Consider the following 20,425-nt stretch of genomic DNA (forward strand, 5'->3'; position numbering starts at 1 on the left):
AGGGACACTCCATGACCTCCCTGGGCAGCCTGTTCCAGTGCTCTGCCACCCTCAATGTAAAGTTCTTCCATATGAAAGGAGCTGAAATTTCTTTTGTTTTAATTTATAGTCATTGCTTCTCGTCCTGTTGCTGGATATCACTGAAAAGTCTGTCACCATCCTCTTGGCACCTGCCTTGGAGGTATTTTTATGTATTGATGAGATTCCTCTCAGTCTTCTCCAGACTAAACAGACCCAGCTCCCACAGTCTCTCCTAATAAGAGAGAAGCTCCAGACCCCTCATCACCCTTATGGCCTCTGCCAGACCCTCTCCAGTAGCTCCTTGTCTTCCTTGTACTGAGGAGCCCAGAAGTGGCCACAGCACACCAGATGTGGCCTCACCAGGGCTGAGCAGAGGGGAAGGATCACCTCCCTTGACCTGCTGACCATACTCTTCCTGAGGCACCCCAGGATACCATTGGCTCTCCTGGCCACAAGGACACACTGCCAGCTCATGGTCATCTTGTCATCCAAAACCCCCAGGTCCTTCTCCACAGAGCTGCTCTCCAGTAGGTCAGCCCCCAACCTGTGCTGGTACTTGGGGTTATTCCTCTCCTGGTGCAGTACCAAACACCTGCTCTCATTGAACCTCATTATGTTTTTCTCTGCCCAATTCTCCAGCCTGTCGAGGTCCAGCTGAATGTCAGGACAGCCTTCAGGTGGATCAGCCACTCCCCCAGTTTCATATCATCAGCAAACCTGCTGAGGGTACATTCCATACCTTTGTCTGGGACATTGATAAACAAGCTGAATAAGGCCAGACCCAGTATTGATCCCTGAGGAACACCACTGACTACAGACCTCCAAGCTGATTTTGCTTTGCTGATCATGACCCTCTGAGCTCTGCCATCCAGCCAGTTCTTGATCCACCTCACTGTCCATTCATCTGACCCACATTTCCTAAGCTTACCTAGAAGGATGTTATGGGAGACAGTGTCAAAAGGCTTGCTGAAGTTGACACTCACTGTTCCCCCCTTGTCTATCCATCCTGCCTTATCATCATAGAAGGCCATCAGATTGGTCAAGCATGATTTCCCCATGGTGAATCCATGCTAACTGCTCCTGTTGGCCTTCTTTTTATCTCTATGCTTTTTGATGGCCTCCAGAATACCCTGTTCCATCTCCTTTCCAGGGATGGTGGTGAGACTGACTGGTCAGTGTTTTCTCAGGTCCTCCACCTTGCCCTTTTTGAAGATGGGGATAACATTGCTCAGCTTATCCATTAAATATTCTTTGTTACTTTTTTACTTTTTGAAATGGCTATATCCAGGAATTGGTGTTTCTTATTAGAAAAAATGTAATGCTCACTCTGTTTTCCTGTGACACTCATTACTCTGTGTAAAATTAATCTGGTATTTTGAATTCAAGCAACAGTTCTTTTTTATTGATCTGTGAAAGCTAGAAGATGCAGAATTCGCTGATATGAAAATGAGGTTTACCTCCTTCACAAAAATACTACTAAGCCTTAGAAATCAGCCCTTCAGATTTTTCCTTAACATTGCATTTTATGGCATGGACAGGTAAAACTTGAATGAGGCTGCAATTTCAATAAGATCTCTGTCTCTGAGAAATAGAAATAGCATTAATTTTCCACTTACTTTCTACAAGCAAGTCTGTGAAGTATTTCCTGTGATTGCAATGAAAGTAAAGCCACCCGGGCTTATTCAGTTGTTTTGTTTCCTTTTTTTTTTTTTTTTTTTGGTCAGAATTTATAGTAATTCCCGAATCTCAGTCTTTATTAAAAAAAAAAAAAAAAAAAGCAATTACTGTCTAGAAAGGAACATTTTGTCTCTCTGGAGATGCAATTTTGTTGAACTCATTCAAACTGAGAGCTGTCCTTGAAAAAGGCTATTTGAGTTTAGCTCCTTTTTCTCCTGGTCATACAAGTGGAAAAGCATTTTTTTCCTTTTACTCAGATTTTTTAACCTTGTTGTCCTGTTGTTCAAACAAAATCCTTTTCAAATATCCATACCTGAAGTGATGAGTGTCTAGTTATGTGTGTGTAGCCATGGCATCCAAGGAAACAAGAGGAGAGCAGGTTCTTTATTGCCAATGTGCCACATTTATGAGATGCTATGGAGACCCTTTGGGGGAACAAGCTCTTTCTTGAGAGATTGCTGTGAAGCACTTTGACCTGTGGGACACATACTGGTACTGAAGTCCATGCATGACAGAAACATGTCGTTTTCTGTTAAACCCTCTGTGGGAAACCTGCTAAACAGGAGACACCATTTCTACCATGTCCCTCCTTGCTGCAGTGCCACACGGGCACTTCCCAGCTGGAAGGGGAAGGCATGAATCCTACATGAGTACTGAATAGGGAATTGATTATTCCTGCAAGCTGGCACTTGGGGATATGGCTGTGCCTGAGCATGGGGAATCACCAGCACCTGGGGACATGGCTGTGCCTGGGCATGGGGAATCACCAGCCCTGTGGATGGAGATGGCTGCACCCAGAGCAGAGACCAGCAGGGCTTAGTGTGGCTGCTGGATGCTGGATATGAGTGATGGACCTCAGCCCTCGAGGAGCCCATGGGAAAGCAGCTGGGCCTGGGCCAGCACCAGCACAGAGGGACTGCATGAAGACAGACCCTCCAAAAGTCCTGCTTAGGCGCTTTCAGGCTCCTGTTTTCTCTTGACTGCATGCTGGCCTGGAAATAGGCAACAGCAGGAGGGTCAAGAGCCCCTCACCCACTGCTGGGTGGTGTCCAGAGCCTGTAGCAATAGCTGCCATTGCACAAGCTCCACTCAATAGCCATGGGAACTCTGGAAACCTCCCCCCTGCTCCAGCAGCCCCAGAAAACACTCTTTGCATTTTAGCTGATTTCCAGACAGCAGTGGCTTCTCTGTGCCAGTGGGTGCCCGAGCTGTCTCTGGCCACAGCTGACAGATGGTCCATAGTGGGAGTGTTCCATGGACCTGGCACTGCCTGGGTCCCTGGCTCCCTGCAGGCACTGCCATGGGCTGGGACATGTGAGGTGGGAGAGGGCAAGCCCTGGGTCCTGCTGGGTGGAGGTGGCTGGAAGCCTGGTGGCACCCACTGCTCCGGCTCCAGGAAGCTGCATTGGACCAAGGCCTGTGCACTCACTCCTGTGTCCAAAGACATGAGTCTCCTGGCTCCAGGGGTCTAGGACATCCACTCTGCCTCCTGTGTCCTGACTACTAGAGAAGCCAGCATTGCCTTCTCCCTCCAGCAAGGCCACGCTTCCTTCTTGGAGGTGTGCTCTTGAATTATCTACATGTTCATTTGACAAAACTTCTTTTTCCTAAAGAAGGCAAGACAAAGAGAAAAACCACTTGCATTTACACAACTTATTTCCAAAAGTCTTTCTTTTGTATTATTATTTGTTCTCCAGCCAAAAAATGAATATGTCTTTCCAAGCCGCTGTTGTTTTCCAGTTTAGCACCTGGCCTATTCAGCCATATCTTTTAACAAAATATTTTAATTTAATCTTTTGGTTAACTCTTATGTAAGAAGAAACTCTGCCTTGATAAGGAGCATGTTTCTGTGTAGTTAGCCATCTGCAACCACCTGTAAACTCTCTGATGGTGAAAGTGAGGACAACTGATCAGACACGCCTCAGGACTACAAAACAGGCTGAAAGCTGTTTGGTGCCTAATAAAACCAATGGTAAGTTTAAATGGATTTGATTGTAGACTGAGCTGTGGGGCTTTTGGTGTGTTTCAAAAGCATCCCATGCTATAATACTGGATATCGAGGTAGAAAACAAAAAGGGTGTTCATATTATGGCAGGGGAAGGGATGATATCATAGGCAGTAGCTTAAAAAGTTAAATACTTACTTTGTAATAGTTTTGAGGAAAAGCTCAGCAGTTTTCAGCAAGTGAGAGTGGATCATTGAAATGTATTTAAAATGCATTCCGAATTTACGGTAAAGTTTTGGGAAGATTGTTGTATTGTGATTCTATACTGCTTTGTATGTTTGGGACATTTAGATACTCTTGAAGGAAATTTTCCCTAGGACATTGAGTAGATAATTTTGCTCTTTGCTAACTCAATTTTTACAAGACTGAATAAAAATTTTGGAAAATTTCAGAGAAATTGCTGAAGTTTTGTGGACTGCTGGAGGCAGCTGGGGGCCAGGTGGATACCCAAGGCACCTGTGGTGGCACTGGATGCCTGTTGTAGGCAGCTGAAATGAACCTCAAGTCAACCCAGCCAGTGAAGATGGATGTTCCATCTCACCCTTAAGCAGACCCTTATTAACTGGCCAGCTAAACAGCAGCACAGGCTCTACAAACTGTACCAGGTAGCTATCTGCTGAACAAGAAGGGATTTTTACATCCAGAGCTCAGCTGGACACCCATTACAGAGTTATCTCTATCCTTTGTCAAAATATAATTTCCAAATGAAAAATTACAGTGACACAGTTAGATGATATAAAGAATAAGTATTTTTCAACTTTAAAAAAACCTTTAATTTTTCCTGAATCAAATTGGTTAAATGTAATACAAATAAATGGATTGTTGATGGCAACTGAGATGTTAATTTTAGGTGACAAAATAGTTGATTTTTACCTCCACTAATAGAAATGCTTTATTTTTTTTCAGTGTTTTATTTCAGTAGTTTAATGTTAATTGAACATTTTGTCTCTCATCCCTTTCATTCATATCCAAATGGGCTGGAGACATAGCTCTAGGCATTGGTGCACTATCTAAGCCTATTTCTAAAACAGCCTTGAGTAGTTTGCACATGTATTATACATGTACTTGAAAGGAATGTTAGAACTGATATATGAACTGACAGCTTGGAGAATTGTGTCTTTCAGGAGCAAGGTCAATAAACATCTCATGCATGCTACATACATGTTCTTGTGGATAAAGTAACATTTTTCTCAAATGAGAAAAATGAGTTTTTTTTCTCAAGGATGTTGATTTTTTTGGAAAGAGGAAAACAGGATGTGTACGTAGTGTGCTCACTGTGTATCTGAGAGAAATCTACTAGCAAAGGATATTTATTTCTTCCATAATCAGTTTTTCTTTGTTAATAATACCAGTAATAATGTTACTGGTAGCTGACAAATTTATCTAAGGAAAATGCATACTCACTTGAAGTTTCATTTTACACACATGCACACAAACAAATCTGTCTAGCTTTACTGGAATGTAACTGGAGCACCAGTAACTCCTGGGGTTGCTTACACATTTCCATTCCATGCTTCTGTTTTCATGAGGGGAACAAAAAATTCATCTTTCTATTTTCAAGTGCCTTGAATTTGGACTTTTCAACAAGCAAACAAGCAAACAAAAGAATTACTTGTGTAAGTATTTCTTTTGTGTTAGCTGAGTTTTATGGGAAGAATGAGACAATAACTTCCCAATGTTCACACATGTGTTTTTTTTAGCAAATCTGGCACCAAAAAGCCAAAAAGCATGGAGTGAGTCAGACATAAGCTCCATTGAAGTGGAATATCTTATACTATGCCAGTGAAAACTGGACTTGATTTCAGTAGTTATAAGCCTCTGAAAATCTGCTGCTTGGCAGGCCCATGGGGCTTTGGCAGTGCAGTACTGAGTGCACAGTGAGCTGGGGAGCTGGCAGGGCAGGTGGCTGTCCCTGAGCACATGGGTCACCAGGTCACTGGTGACACTGTTCCTGCTGCAGGGACATTTAGTATCAGAATGCAGTGCCAAAAATTTCCTTTTCATATAGGTATTTTTAGACTGAGTAATTGAACTCTGGCACTTATAAAGGCCTCACAAACGTGGGCCAAAGGCCAAATCCCTCACCAGAATAAGGAACTGGTGCCTGGTGGGGCCAGACTAGCACTCTCACTCTGACAAGGTTTCCGCTCTTCTTCTTTTCTCCCCCATCAGTAAGCTTCCTCCTGTCCTCCTGGCAGATCCATTGACCCACCTTTTTGCCCATTGGGATGGGATTAAACTTACCGTCATCAGGATGGACTCACCGTACAACCTCTGAACAGCTCTCTGACCTGCAGATCTGGAGAATATCCTTTGTAGGCATTGCAGATACTGCAGATTCTGTGGAATGAGAGCTATGTGCAACTGGAGCAATAGTATGTTTGAAGTAATAATATGGTTTCCTATAGTCTGTTCTGGATTGATTCCATGTAATAAGTGTTTGCACGGTAGCTTGTACTGAGACAGTGTGGTGGCTCTAATTCTGGCAACCTCATTCATAAAGGTGTCCTATTCATTTCAGTGATCCTGGTAGAGGAGAATTGAGATGGCAATCTCTGTTTTGGCTTGAAGTGTCCACTGGATTTTTTTTCTTCAGACCCACTCTATGCCTTCTATCTTTGCGCCCTCAAAATGAATGTCTAGGGCAAATCCCACTACTTGCATCTAGTACTACATTGGTGAAGCTGAACAGTAAGCATTTTGAACTGTGAAAAATGCATCATTTAAATGGGAATGTAAATGACACTGAAATGACACCTAGAAGAAGTAAAGTGCTGCAAGAGGGATATTAGAGCAAATTATCTAGGGTCAAGCACAGACTGAAGCCCTCAGAAGGAAGGGACCCAAAGAGCTGTCCCACGAAATAGTTGAATACAGCAACTAGGAATCCAGCAGGTACCATGAGTGGAGAATATTTGACATCAGAACAGGATCCCACCTTGAAGTTGAAAACAGAGTGATGCTTCACTTTGCATCTGACACTTCAGCTCTTTGCTAGGAAGGTGTTATGTTAAATTTGCTTTCACCTTCCTTGTGAAACCTTGCAGTTTTTAATGTTTTAAAGTGTTCTTTAAAAAACCCCAAACCCTCCAGGTTTGTCTGTATTCTCTGACTCATATTCTCCATAAGCAGCAAAAACATGCAGGGAGATATAAAAGAGGTGACAGAAGAGATCAGAGGACCCAAATGGAAGAGGGAATGGTACATCTCAAGGAATTCTGATGACCCTGAAAAGTCTGTAGATCACTTTTACTTCTACTAAGAAGTCTATTTGTTTTTCTGGAAGAATTACTTGATCTTTTGAGAACATGGTAACTAAAGACTTCATCTTACATTGTGACCATATTTATGATGACAATATTATGATGGAGTTACTGCTTTCAAAGCCTCTTTAAAATTGTCTTGGTATAAATGGAGCTTGCTAGGCCTATGAAATGAGACTATAACCACATTTAAAAACAGGTCAGCAGGCAATATATTTGAGGAAGGGGAGGTGATTTTCCAGGGATATAAGTTAGCTCTATTCAAAACAGTCTTCATTTTGGAAGTGTGATTCAGATATGCTTGCAGACACACTTTCACTTCTTAAAGCAGTGAGATAATGAGGCTTAAAGTGGATTTATCATTGCACAATAGCCAGCATTTCACAATCTGAAATAAAATTACCCAAGGCCCTCATAGTGCACGCTCTAAGTTGCATGCATCTCCCCAATGAAAGGCAGGTGGTTGAAGTGATTTGAAAGCACTGTGTGATTGCATCAGCCAGGTGAGAGGCTGCTGGAGAAGAGCCCCAGCCCTGAGTCAGCAGAGCATGGTGTGATACCAGCTGTGCTGGAAGTTGGGCAGAACCTCCCTGCCTCAGCAGGAGCCTTGGGAAAGGTTTTGGCTGAGAAAGCTGTCCTAATACCTACTCCCTCTGCAGCTGTTTTCACATTTCCACAAAGGATGCAGCTGTTGCCCATTGGAGGAATGTTCCCTGGGATACTCTGAGAATGATAGGCATGTGGTTTTGTGCAACATTTACAGGGATCGTACAAAATGAACATGGGAAGACATTGGGAAAATGGAGGTAGGTATGTCCTGTTCCAAACATGTGCATTAAGGCACCTAATGTGACAAATGAATGTTCTGGAAAGACTGAAGACCTTAGAAATTAAAGTGTTGGAGACTGTACAAATACTATACTCATCAGGGAGGACTGTAGCATGACACAGCTTTTGTATTTTGCAAAGCAGTTTTCTCTGAATTGCTTAGCTCATCTGCTTGGTGGATTATAGGATAAATAGGCAAGGGAGAAGCAGCCATAATTTTTACTCATGAGACCACAAGGGATTGAAACCAACTACTCTTACTGTAGTGTAGCAAAGCTGTAACACTCAGCTCTGTGCCCTTTACTGCCCTGAGTGGGAGTATCCTCATAGCATGGTTGATCCTTTCACAGCAGTGAAAGGGTATCCTGCATCAGAGAGCAAAATTCTGCATCTAGCAAGTCTGGTACAGTATTTGCTGATGGAAAGAAGACAGCTGCTGTATGCTCATTGCTCCAAGGGGAATGTAATCTATGAAGGAAGAATGTGCATCTAGGGATCTCAGCATTTCAAAAGGCATCATAGTCAAGAACTCTGAATGGTATCCTATTAGAAAAACCATAATATCTCCTCACTGACTCATCATTCTTTTCATTCTCTCCTTCTATCTCACAGGACAGGGACATGCCTGGTTAGTATGACTTACATAAAGGAATGTGTGTGAAAATTCAACACTCTTAGAAATTTCATTTCTTCAGAACCCCAAGCAGCTGTTCAGACTAGTAATGTGTTATTGAACACTTCTTTCTTTTGTTCAGCCTTTTACTGATTTTACTAGATGTGCACAATAGCTTAGGCCTCTGACTATGTGAGGTAGCAAAAGAGGTGATGACAAGGCTGGATTGTGAATGGAGGAGTCCAGTCACAATGTCACCAATGTACAGAATGCAGTCTTTATTCATAGGGGCATGAAAGATGCTTTGTGAACCAATAGAAAAGCTGAGAAGGAACTGGATGGGTATAAAAGCTGATCCTATCTATATATTCCAGTTCTGCCTACATGGGGAGATGTCATCACACAGCATTACAGTTCTTAAATAATTCTTTAAAACCACAAAGACTGCAACTGCTCATTTTCTGCATATTTCTCCCACATCAGTGGAAAATTTATATTGAGGAGAACAAATACCATTTAAACTAAAAATGTTCATACAAATATCTTCTCTTTTAGCTGCTTGAATGGTTAGGAAATGCTTTAAGTGGTGGTTACATCCACCCTATTTTTATACGCTTAAACTCTTTTGTCTCCTCTCTGCATTCAGAGGCCTGCAAATTTTCTGGTATTGGTTTTCATATGTTAGTGATATAATTTGTACCATTTCTGGACTAAGTGCTGAAATTGTGTCCTAATGAGTGCACTGCCTTTAATTAAAAATAAATGCAATGAAAACCACAATAATAAAATAGATTATAGACTAAGTCTCTAGCACCTGATCTTCATACAGTCAGCCACACAAGCACACAGTCATTCACCTCTTCTCCTCCCGTTGCTGCAATATCCCAAAGACTTGAATTTATGCAATATAACTCTTAAAACATGTGAACATTCCTTGTTTGTCTTTTTGACTACCTCTGGGAAACCCTAGGAAAAAGGCCAGGAGAAAGCTGTCATTTTCTGAGCGATGGATTCAGCCCATTTCCAGATGTCACCCTACAATGGGAAGGACGATGGGTCCTCGTGGTAGAAGGCTGGTGGCCAAGGCTAGCTGATTTAGACAGACCAGTTCGTTTGGCACTATGGAGCAGTCCCCTCCTATCATTGTGGGAGCTTTGGGAAAGAGAGCAGGAAGAGCTGGTCCAGATTAACCAGTTTGTCAAGCCAGATTTAGTTTATTGGTTTGAAGTTTGACGGCTCTGTAGTAAGTACACTAGTATTATACCCATTTTAGGACCTAAGGGATCTTAGGAACAATATAGATGGAGAGGTTTCATGATATTCTAGTGCTTAACTGATGTATATTTTTCACTTTATGGTGAATTTTTAGTATCAATACATTTATCCAAATCCTTATCCTTCCTTTGTGAGCCCTATCACAACAAATATCACTAAAACTGTCCTCCTTTTTTACAACTCTTGGTTTGAAAGAAAAAATTCAAGCCACACTACATAGCTGGAAGTCCTGATATCTTTCTGCAAGTTATCTATATAATTCTGTAGCAATACCTTGCTGTTGTGTCAAGCAGTACTTACTTTGTTCTGTAGTCACACATTCGATTTTCATCCCTGTCACTATTTCATAGGTGGGGAAGTGGTGTAGGGATACTAGTTAAGGTGACATTCCCAGAAAGCTGGTTGTAGTGCCATAAATAGAGGGTAAGTTTTTATAGAGTTCTTAATTCACTAGTGCCACCACTTCAATTATGGCAGGACTTATGGGCTTGATGTTGAATCACAGAATATCCCAAGCTGGAAGGGACTCACAGGAATCATCAAGTCCAACTCCTGGCCCTGCACAGCACCATCCCCAAGAGTCACACCATGTGCCCAAGAGCATTGTCCAAACGCTTCTTGAACTCTGTGAGGATGGTGCTGTGACCACTTCCCTGGGGAGCCTGTTCCAGTGCCCAACCACCCTCTGGGTGAAAAACCTCTTTCTAATATCCAACCTAAACCTCTCTTGCTACAAGTTCAGGCCATTCCCTTGGGTACTGTCACTGGTCACCAGATAGAAGAGATCAGTACCTCTCCTTTTCCCCTCACAAGGAGGTTGTAGACTGTGGTGAGGTCTCTCCTCATAACTTTACTATGCACCAAGTGCAACTGACAGGCTTATAGGTTTCAGGGTCCTTCTTCTTGCCCTTCTTGAAAATCAGCCTAATCAGTTTGTTTGGGTGAACTGATGTTTCCAGAGGTTTTGGTAATGGGTTTCACAGGTTTCATTTAATTGCTCTCTGGGAAAGCAGCCATGAATTTGTGACTGATTGGAAATCCAGATGTAAAGTTGAGCCATTTTTTGCAGCTGTACTCCAGTGGACGTAGTGAATAGTTAAGGGAAAGTACAAGGCGTTCCTGAGGGAACATTTGGGGAGGGAGGAGTGTAGGCTGTCTCCCTTTTGGCAAGAAAGAATATCACTAGCAGTTTAAAAATATTACAAGAGAATGTAGAATTGTTTCTGAAAGAGATTTGCCATGTTCTTTTTTATAAAAAAAAGAAAGCAAAAAGTTGTGTTTGTCTCAGGAAAGGAAATCAACGAGTGCACATTTATTATAATGTTATTTGCTGCCTTTCTTGATTTCAAAGAACTATAACTCCTCCAGAAAGAGAAGTCCTTTTGGACATCCTGCCTGAAGAACTACTCTGACAACCTCATCTGAACAGAGCACTGAGTATGGCACTGAAGCAAAGAAAGAGCAAAAGGTGGCAGTCTGCTTCCTCTGCCTGTTAACAGGTCAGACCTGCCTCCTCTATCCTTTTCTATGGCTAAGCATTCTTTTCATGTATAAGGACAAAGGACTCTCAAGTAATAGAATAGAGCCTAGAAAACGAGGATATTATAATAATGGCCTTTCTTAAACATAAAAACCACTTCACTGCTTATATGGTGTAATATCAATTTAGATTGATATGATTTTTTCTTGTCTATTTGTATCTTTTACTTCTAGAAGTTTTTCTTCAGTGACCAGTTTCTTTGACCTTAACAGAAAACTGGGCCCCACCACGTGCTGAGCCTTTAATGAATTGGCAGAGACACACCCTAGGAGCTCCATGTCTGTTCATATGGACTAGTTTAAAGATTATGGGCTGCTGTAGTCTCATAGGAGAAATGGTCTAAAATATTCTTTACCATGACCACAAACCTAATTTGGCACTCTGGTTGTGCCAGGAGCAATGCTGAGCCTTGACTCTGGCTGTGTGGTTAGTGAGCCTCAGGCAGGCTGGGGCAGTGTCCCACCACTCCCGTTGGGAAAGCAGAAGGCAATCATCTCTCTCAGCACTTCTGTTGCTTCGTGGAGTACGTGAAGCTGCTCCAGGTATGCACTGTCTGTAGCCACATGCGTGCAATAATTTAGAGCCATTGGACCATCAGCTGTAAAGCAAAAAATTAACTTTAGTGGAGATACAGTTATGAACAGTATGATCTCCTTATCAAGCTATCATGCAAGTAAATAGCCTCAGTTTGTGGTACAAATATTAAAGGAGTTAATTTACTTAAATTTTGCCTGTCATAAGAAGCCTGTAATCAGAGCAACTACCATCTTCTTTGGTATTCCCTGTGGAGTACAGAGATTGTTGTCCAAATACTCACCAGACAAAACTTTCTCTCCTATAAGGCAGCAAACAAGATACAACTCAGAAGTTAATTTTGCTTATGTAAAATAGTTCCAGCTATGTTATGTTCCTCCTGATTTTGCCTTGACCCATTAGCTAGCAAATCCTCACAGACTTGCACCAAGGGCAAATTTCTTCACCAAGCACCTCAGCATGAGCCAAAGGGTGGATGGATACATCCTGAAAGGCTGACATTGAGGAGAAGGTACCTACTAAAACACAATAATAATTATGACATTTTGCTACTTTGCAAAATGTTGTTACAATATGGCAAGGTTTACTGCAGGGAAAGGGATGGAGTCAGAAATAGTTGCTGTATTTTGTGAACAAAAAGGAGTCTTCATTTCTGAGTTTTGCATTGTTATAGTTGGTAAGAAATCTGAAAATGTATTTCAGTAGTAATGAGATTTAATTTATAACTGCATATTTTTACTATAACAGCAGAGAAAATATTTTGAATTAAGATCCACTACCCACAACAGCTGTCATAGGCACTAACCTTTGTAATTGATTTTAGTCATCTGTGACCTGATTATGAAAATGCTAGACTTTTGCAATGCACTTGGAAATAGTAGGCTGGGCATGTGAAACCTGCTATAAGTTGATGATTGTATTTTATCCTATCTCTTGTGACCCTTGGCCTATTTAAAGCAAATATCAGATGACCTTTTGTGTTTTGTTTCATCAGCAAAGAAGACTGGATGTTTTAACAGGTCTTTAACAAGCAGCTTTATGCATCAGCTGCAGTGCAGGAGGGTGGATCAAAATTATGTTCAAGGTGGAAAAGTATTTCATTTAACTACAGACACAGAAGAGTCCAGCACAACCACTGAAGATTCCTCTGTGGGCAATGGACAAGGATCCCAGCAACCATAAGCAAGTGTTTATAAATGAGTTCAATTGTCCCCTAGTGATTTTTGTTTTTCTCTGTCTGGTATAGTGAGTGAACAAATTACTAGATTATACCTAGACAATTTCCACCAAGACTAAAAAAGTTAGGGCAAAATAATTCCACTAGAAAAAGAACAAAGGTAAACTGAGCTCTAACAGGATGCGACCTCTCTACGGGGTACTGAGCAGTGCTGCTTAAATGGCCTGTCAAGGTGCCTCACTGATGAAAAGTAGTCTAAATCAAATCTGAGAATCAAATCAAAGTGGAACCAAGCAGAAACCAAGAACTCGAAGCAGACAGCACAGTCTTGGACAACCCTTTGACAGGGGGCGCATATCCCAAAAGAGGGTTACTAAATCATGCTACTCTTTAGTAATCAGGCTTTAGTGACCCTCGAATGAAACTGGTAAATGGGTATGAGACCTATTTTTTTTAACATATTGTTGGTTTTTTGCGGGGTTTTTTTGGTTGGTTTAGGTTTTTCTTTTGTTGGTGTGTTTTGTTTTTTGTTGTGAATGTACATCAGCCTTTGCCTGTCCGATAAAGGAGGCCTGACTTGCTTTTATTTTTGTTTTTTTTTTTTTTTTTTAAGAGATGTCATGTTTCATATATTCACACTGGTGTTCAGGAACTAAAAAAGGATCCATTCCTGATGTATTTCCCAGGCACGTCCACGCAGTCCTGGTCCCTATGCCAGGACACCTACCAAGATTCTTACCACTCCCTTGCTGCAAGATAGGAGTATTTAATCCTTGGTATGTTCTCATTTTGAGGAGCATTGTGTCTTTCCACGTTTCATACCACCACACCCACCAGGCTTTCACTAAAGTCTTCTCAAGGTGATTATCAATGCAGCACAATACTCTGAAGCAGTGGAATGGCCTAATGGAGAATAAGGGGAAATCATTAAGATTATGTCACATTTCCAAGCCATCGGAATCTTGCAAATCTGGAAGGCAAATGTCGAACTCAGGAAAACCTTCATGCCGGCCATTGTCAAGTGAAAGCCTGGGAGAAAAATGAACAAATACATTGCATGTTTTTCTAAATATTGCTGAACGGCTCAGAATAAATGTTCTAAAAATGCTCTCATGGAAGAATGGTGAATATAATAGACACATTTTTGTTGGGACACGTTCATTAGCTTGAGGAACTGTCAGTTTCCTGATGACTTCCTCTCTTATTAGTACGAATTAAATCTTTCCAAGCATGTCTGCCTTGTTGCCATCTGATCTGTTCATTGAGGAGAGGTGATTTAAATTTCATGTTTGCAGGGCTTACACCAAGAGAAAGCTTACACCAATGAATCACTGAGAAGGAAATATCCCAGTTTGCTGGTAGAAGTGTCACCTGAATGGAGTAGTTTTGGGGCCTTTGGCAACACCTTGCTGAAGGCATTGCTGCTGTTGGACACAAACAAGGCAGATGAAACTTTGTTCAGAGAGAAATGATATTGTACAGTATAGTGGCCAGAACATATCATTCTTTGTCTTCATAATAAATTAAAACACGTAAGTATTAATTTCCTAGGTAACAACAGACTTACTGTTTTTTAGGTTTGGTCTTGATCTTGTACAATACATCAAAATAAATAATTTGTCTTCTATATTTAACATCCAGAATTTTTTTCTTGCACAGAAGTTCAAAGAAGATTTCAGTAAGAACTGAGGACCCTGACATTTTCACCAGTAAAGGATTTTTTCAGGTGCTTTTGCTCTCAGCTAGAAGAATCTGGCCCCATGCTTCCCACTGGGCAGGGCACATCATGCTGTATCTTCTGCAACTTTCCTGCTGACCACTGCTCTTACTTTTCAAAGGTGACACCTGTGAATCAGTGCTTAAGGCATGTCACACTCAGCTCTCCCATCATTACCAAGATAAAAAAGTCCCACAGGCAACTCTCCTTCGAGCTCACCTCAGCTACTCAGTGGTTCTTCCACTCGCTACCTCATGTCCTGGTTTGCTCCTAAACCTCCATCCATGAATTTTCTCCTTCTTTTATGCCTTTTTGGAGAATGTGACTATTGGTCCTACTGTTCTCTTGAAACCCATGTATATATATTTCCCATGCTGGCCAATTGTTTTTTCGAGTGAACAGGAATTCAATATAGTCCAGCATCCAGTCTGCAGAAATACTCTTGCAATAATGTTTTACCTACCTCCAGGAATCATTCAGAGTCCAAATGCAACTGTCTCATATTGCATCCATGAGTTGTTCATCTGTAGATAGTGTGGCAGTGTTGACAATGAATAGCTCAAAAATTTTTATTAAAAAATTAGCTTGAAAGATGGTATTGTGAAGAGAGTTTTCTTTTTAAGGGCTGCATTTGCTTTCAGGTAAAATTACTTCAGTTGTTTGCTTCACTGCTTTTCTTTTTCATGATTTTTTCCAAGCCCTATCATCCATCCAGTATAACTGAGCTGTTTCCAGCAATGAATTTCACTTGCTCCACATTTCAGGATGAGGTTATAGCTCTAAAGTGTTTCTGCCACATAATTTCTCATGCAAAATATTTTCTCTTCTAGCTATAAAATTGAGTGATCCTGTTATTGTCACAGAGATAGGAATTTAGAAATGTGGACACCTTCTCCTCAGAGATTTTTAAGAACATAACATGGAAGATTTCACAGGAAGAGATGGGCTAAGTGCTCATTGCTATTCCTACTTGTCTAAAATATTCCTACTTGTCTACAATATCACTGTAAGCCAAGAGTGAAAGTGCTTTCATTCTGCCTCTAAGAAACAGAGCAGGCCATTACCAGAATAACTGGTGACACCACTGTCACTCTGGCTCGAGATTATCTGGTGCATAAAATGTGCATCATCAGGCACTTGCTCAGTTCTTTCCTTTAGACTGCTGAGTGCTGTGAAGCCACTCCAAAAAACTCCAGGGGTGTCTGTGGTGGAAGTCCTTCTGCATAAATTGACCCTTCCCTGCATTCCAGTGTTCCTGCTTTGATATCCTTTTCTCCTTACCTGCAGGTATGCTGCACCATTGCTGTCAAATTCAAGTATACTAATCTCACTGTGCATCGGTGTTACTCAGAACTTCCTCCTGCCTGAGAAAACTTCCCAGCCACCTTCAGAGTGCTTGAGCTTTGACTTTGAAGTTACAATTACCCGGACAAATCTGCCAGTAGGGAAATATCACTCTTTATTTCCTTTTCCTCTGCATCAAGGGTTGGATTTGCACCTTTTGCAAATCAACACAAGACTGCTGAGGACAGAGAAATGGTCTGTTCAAATCCAGGTAAGTTCTTGTTCCTGAGGGCAACTGGTCATAGGAAAAGACATCTGAGCTTGTGTTTTATCTATCTACATCTGTATTTCCACAATTCTGCCTTATCATAAATACAGAAAATTAGCTTATTAAAATTTAAAATAGTACTCAATCATCTTCTGTTTCCCAGCTTTCTGCCGTTCCAGACAGCTTTGAAAATTTGTCTAAAATTTAAAATCAAAACAGGCAGCTTCACCTACCATTATGAATAGGAAATGTTTGTTCTGCCTACTGGTCCCCTGTTCAAAACTTGTTATTTCACTAGAACAGGTCACTGAATGGTGAGAATGTTTCCATAGCTACCATGCTGGATGGACATAGGGAAACAGAATTTGCAGGGAAAGCTTTGTTCTTTATTAAACTAGCTGATATAGGTGAAAAAATCAGGTGATATTTCAGGCTCAGAATTCCTTCTTCAGTTCAACCAAAATCATTGTGTTCCACCTATACATATGATTTTCTGTTGTTTATTTCAGCCCTCTTACTGATGGACGAGGCTGTATGAGCCTGAGCTCTGGAGGGAAACAGAACATCACTCCTGTTGATCATTCAAGCTGTCAGCTTTGGTCACTAATCTGGAAAGGACTGTGACTGCATAAAAAATCTCTACCTTTCAGTTTGTGCCTCATTCAGGGATCTCAGGTTTACCCAAATAAGTTGTTTGAGACAAACACATTTCCAAAGCTGAGCACTGGGATGCATGTGACAAAGTCAAGCATCCCAAGACTGTATTTTGAAGGAATCCATATGCTTGCTACTGTCAACACTTTGCTTAATAGCTGTAAAGTTGCACTGATTTTCTCAGTACTGTAATGTTCCAATGACATTAGGCAAGAATGCCTGTACAAGTCTGTTGCAACATACTCAGCGAGTATTACCAGACAAGAAAGAAGCACAGCTCTTCAAGTACTGGGAGAAAGGTTGTCCTAGTTCTTTGGAAATCTTTTATGTTTCTTCTTTGACCTAGCAAAGACCTAAAACTGCCCAGTGGTTTCTTCAAGATTTTGCAACCATGTGGCAAAGCCCAACAGCTTTCTGAATTCACTTGATAAAAGTGTTTGGAAATCAGATATTAAAAGAAGGGAATCAGGACTAGCTATATTCACTCCTGGTAAAAAAAAGAGGCCATGGCTGTGGCCCTCAGTGAGAAGCTGAGCTCAGTGTTCTGTGAGGCAGGGGCAAGGTTGTGATGGAGCAGACCAAGGCACATTTGGAGTCTCAAGCAGAGAAGAAAAAGTACAACAAAGGATAGAGCATTATTGTGATATTACAGACTCCTCCTTTTGGCAGGACATGATGCAGAATGGCACAAGGAAAATGCTTCAGCTCTTGTACTGTATGTCTTCTCTTGTGTGTGGAGCTGGCAAGGGATCTCTAAGTTGTCCTTGCATAAAATTGTGTCTTTCCTTTGGTTTTGCCATATAAAGACATCCCTGTCATCAATCCACAGTGGGCCCAGTCCTATCAAGTGAACAGACTGTCTGTTCTGATACACAGAAATCTCAAACTGAGGGATTTTTTAAAAGGCTTGGGCGGGGGATATCCTGTACTCCCTTTCTTTTTCTCTACAGCTCCTCTGGCCCCCTCCTCCCACTTCCACAGCCTGAGCTCAAGTTTGTACACCTTTTGAACTATTTTAGAAAATGTACAGCTTGTCCTCTAAGAAGTAGGAAATTACTTTTGATGGTCTATTGTATAAGAATTTCCATATTTAGACAAAAATCAACAGATACAATCTCTGATTTCCTTTCCCCTATACTCCTCATATTTTCCTCTTGCATTGCTTGGTTTGGCTGCTGCCATGTTGTAGCAGAGGCAGATGTCATCAATTAGAAGATGGATCTATAACTAGTGAGAGATAATATTCAAAGAGCCTGCTCATCCAGATACTGTGTACTCACCCTGGTCTGGGATATTGGCCCCAGCTCACATCTGCAGTTTTTGATGCTTTCAAAGGTATTTCAAAGATAAGCTTCTACTCAGTCTGTGCAGAATATACGTTGCATATAAGAAAATTTTGGCTCCCTGGTCTACAATTTCTGATGCAGTCTTTCTAAGGCTTTGTAAGACAGAGGTCAGTGATATTAGACTGGATTCATTATGTAGCTAAACTCCAAAAAGGTTTTCTAAACCAAATAAATTTTGGGTTTCTTGTAGTTAACTATTTGGTATGATCATGGTGTAAATTGTCTCAGTGACAGTTAACTCAGCAACAATACTGATGGAGGAAGGAACTCAGTAACAAGAGCTCCATAACTTTGTAGTAGTTCAACCCATTTGCAAAAATGCTGGAGAGGAACATTATCAAGTAGAACAAAGTCATAATAATATGTTAAAATATCAATGCAATAAAAATTAAGCTTTCTGACTTAAAATTACATTTCTCAAGGCCTTTAAAAGTATGATTCTGGCCAATTTTAATGCCAAGAAAATGACTGATGAATTCAGCAAATAAGTTAAAAAAACTCAAAAAACCCTCCAAAAAACCAAAACCCCAATGAAATTAAGAGAACAGCTACAATTTAGCATTTGCACTTGAGACAGGACTTTGGCCTTTGTCAATTTAAACAAGAGTCATTCTTACATTCAGTTTCCAAACCGTGGGATGGACTTCCTTTGAAACAAAAGATGCTTGCTAAGATCCAGTTTCTACTGCGACAAGAGCACAGACATTAACCTTGCCTTTCCCAAAACAAGCACACATTTCTCTATATATTGCATACATAAATTTGTTCCTTGGGCGGCTTTTATGAGAAAATACATTGCACACAGCAGAAGCTGGTCACCTCTTACAGTACAAATTAAAAGCTCCTGCATTTTGATACCCAAAGTGATCCAGGTGCTCATCTGTGACTGGCAAGGATTCCAGTGTAGTTAAACTAGTCTTTCATGAAATCTGAGCACTTGAGTCCAAAGGAAAAAAGTTATTTTGTTGTTGCATTGCATTTATGCAAATCATTATAAATGAGAAGTTACTGCTTTTTACTTTTAACTTTACAACCTCTCTAAGTATTTAGGATAGCCTTCACTGTTTAGAAAGCACATGTAAGGCTTGCAAACGGGCCAATTTTTGTGTAACAGATCAGTTTATAATATATAAGTTCAGCTAATTTACCCCTATTTTCTATTGTCAGCCTTCTGGCTTTCTTACTAGTCTACAAAGAGTGTTTTGCACTGAGAAATACTCATGTAACTACAATGTTTGTATTCACATGGAGAAAATTATAAGCACATGAAAGTAAAGCACATTCCTCATGATCTTTACGCTGCTTGAAGATTAAGAGTACAATAGATTAAAAGAATCCAGGAATAAGTTGGTCTCCAGGGAGTGGTCACAATATTTGTGTAAGTCTATGCTGCTTTAATATATGAATTACAAATAAAGCCCTAAGAGAAATGTTTGAAATTTTTTTGAAACACACTAACTATATGGCCTCACCCCACTTTGGTTTTTGTGCTTCAAAAGTAGAGTTGATCAAAAAAAGTTTGTGCCGTGCATTAAAAAAAAAAAAATCAGAGTCCAGTCTGTGTGCAGTAAGGCTGTTCAAGATATGTAGTTTTACAAGAACTAAGAAAGCATTCCCAGAAAGACAGTGTTTCCAAATAAATGGATGCCCCCAACAAATATTTAGTCCTAAATTGCAGTATTTATGATGTTTGACTTGTTGTAGATAATCTCAAGACTAATAAAGACTTGAGGCTAGAGTAAGTAAGTTCAGTGTAGTTACCTTGATTGGCAGGATCTGAAAAGCTTGACCCTTAAATGATTCCATCAAGAAATCACAACCACCTTGTCACATGAAGCAAAAGTTGTTATTAAAAGATTAATAAAGTTAAAAAAAATATTAAATTAACATTTTAGATCTTGTGAAAATACAGTGGAGAATAGTAGATATTAAAAGCTCATCTAGTAGGTGCCACCTGGAAAGCAATAGAAATGGCACTACCACAAAATCACAAGTCACACACTTCAGAAAGAGTTCTTAATTTATGACTCTTTTCCTATTGTACCAGCTTGAGAACTGTCTTTATTCTTTTGCCATTAAATAATGTTTCAGAAACAGATAAGTGAAAATAGGCATCTGCTTCTTTTTGATGGGTCATGAAACTTTATCTTGCTCTGACTGTATGTCTCTATTCTTACTCAGTTTCAATAGCAACCACCTAAGTTCAAGTTATATTTGGCAAAT

General features: G+C 40.6%; 1 long non-coding RNA gene across 2 annotated transcripts; it reads left to right on the forward strand.

Annotated features, from left to right (window-relative positions):
- The first annotated feature begins 4,101 nt into the window (after positions 1-4,101).
- Positions 4,102-20,100, forward strand: LOC138105254 (uncharacterized). Of its 2 annotated transcripts, XR_011148432.1 has the most exons (5): positions 4,102-4,308; positions 5,876-7,772; positions 11,034-11,181; positions 15,938-16,205; positions 16,712-20,100. It is a non-coding gene; the product is annotated as an uncharacterized lncRNA (long non-coding RNA). The 2 variants fall into 2 exon arrangements; XR_011148433.1 differs by lacking the exon at positions 11,034-11,181.
- Positions 20,101-20,425: the final 325 nt, after the last annotated feature.

This window comes from Aphelocoma coerulescens, chromosome 2 (genome assembly GCF_041296385.1).
Source record: "Aphelocoma coerulescens isolate FSJ_1873_10779 chromosome 2, UR_Acoe_1.0, whole genome shotgun sequence".
Lineage (NCBI taxonomy): Eukaryota > Metazoa > Chordata > Aves > Passeriformes > Corvidae > Aphelocoma > Aphelocoma coerulescens.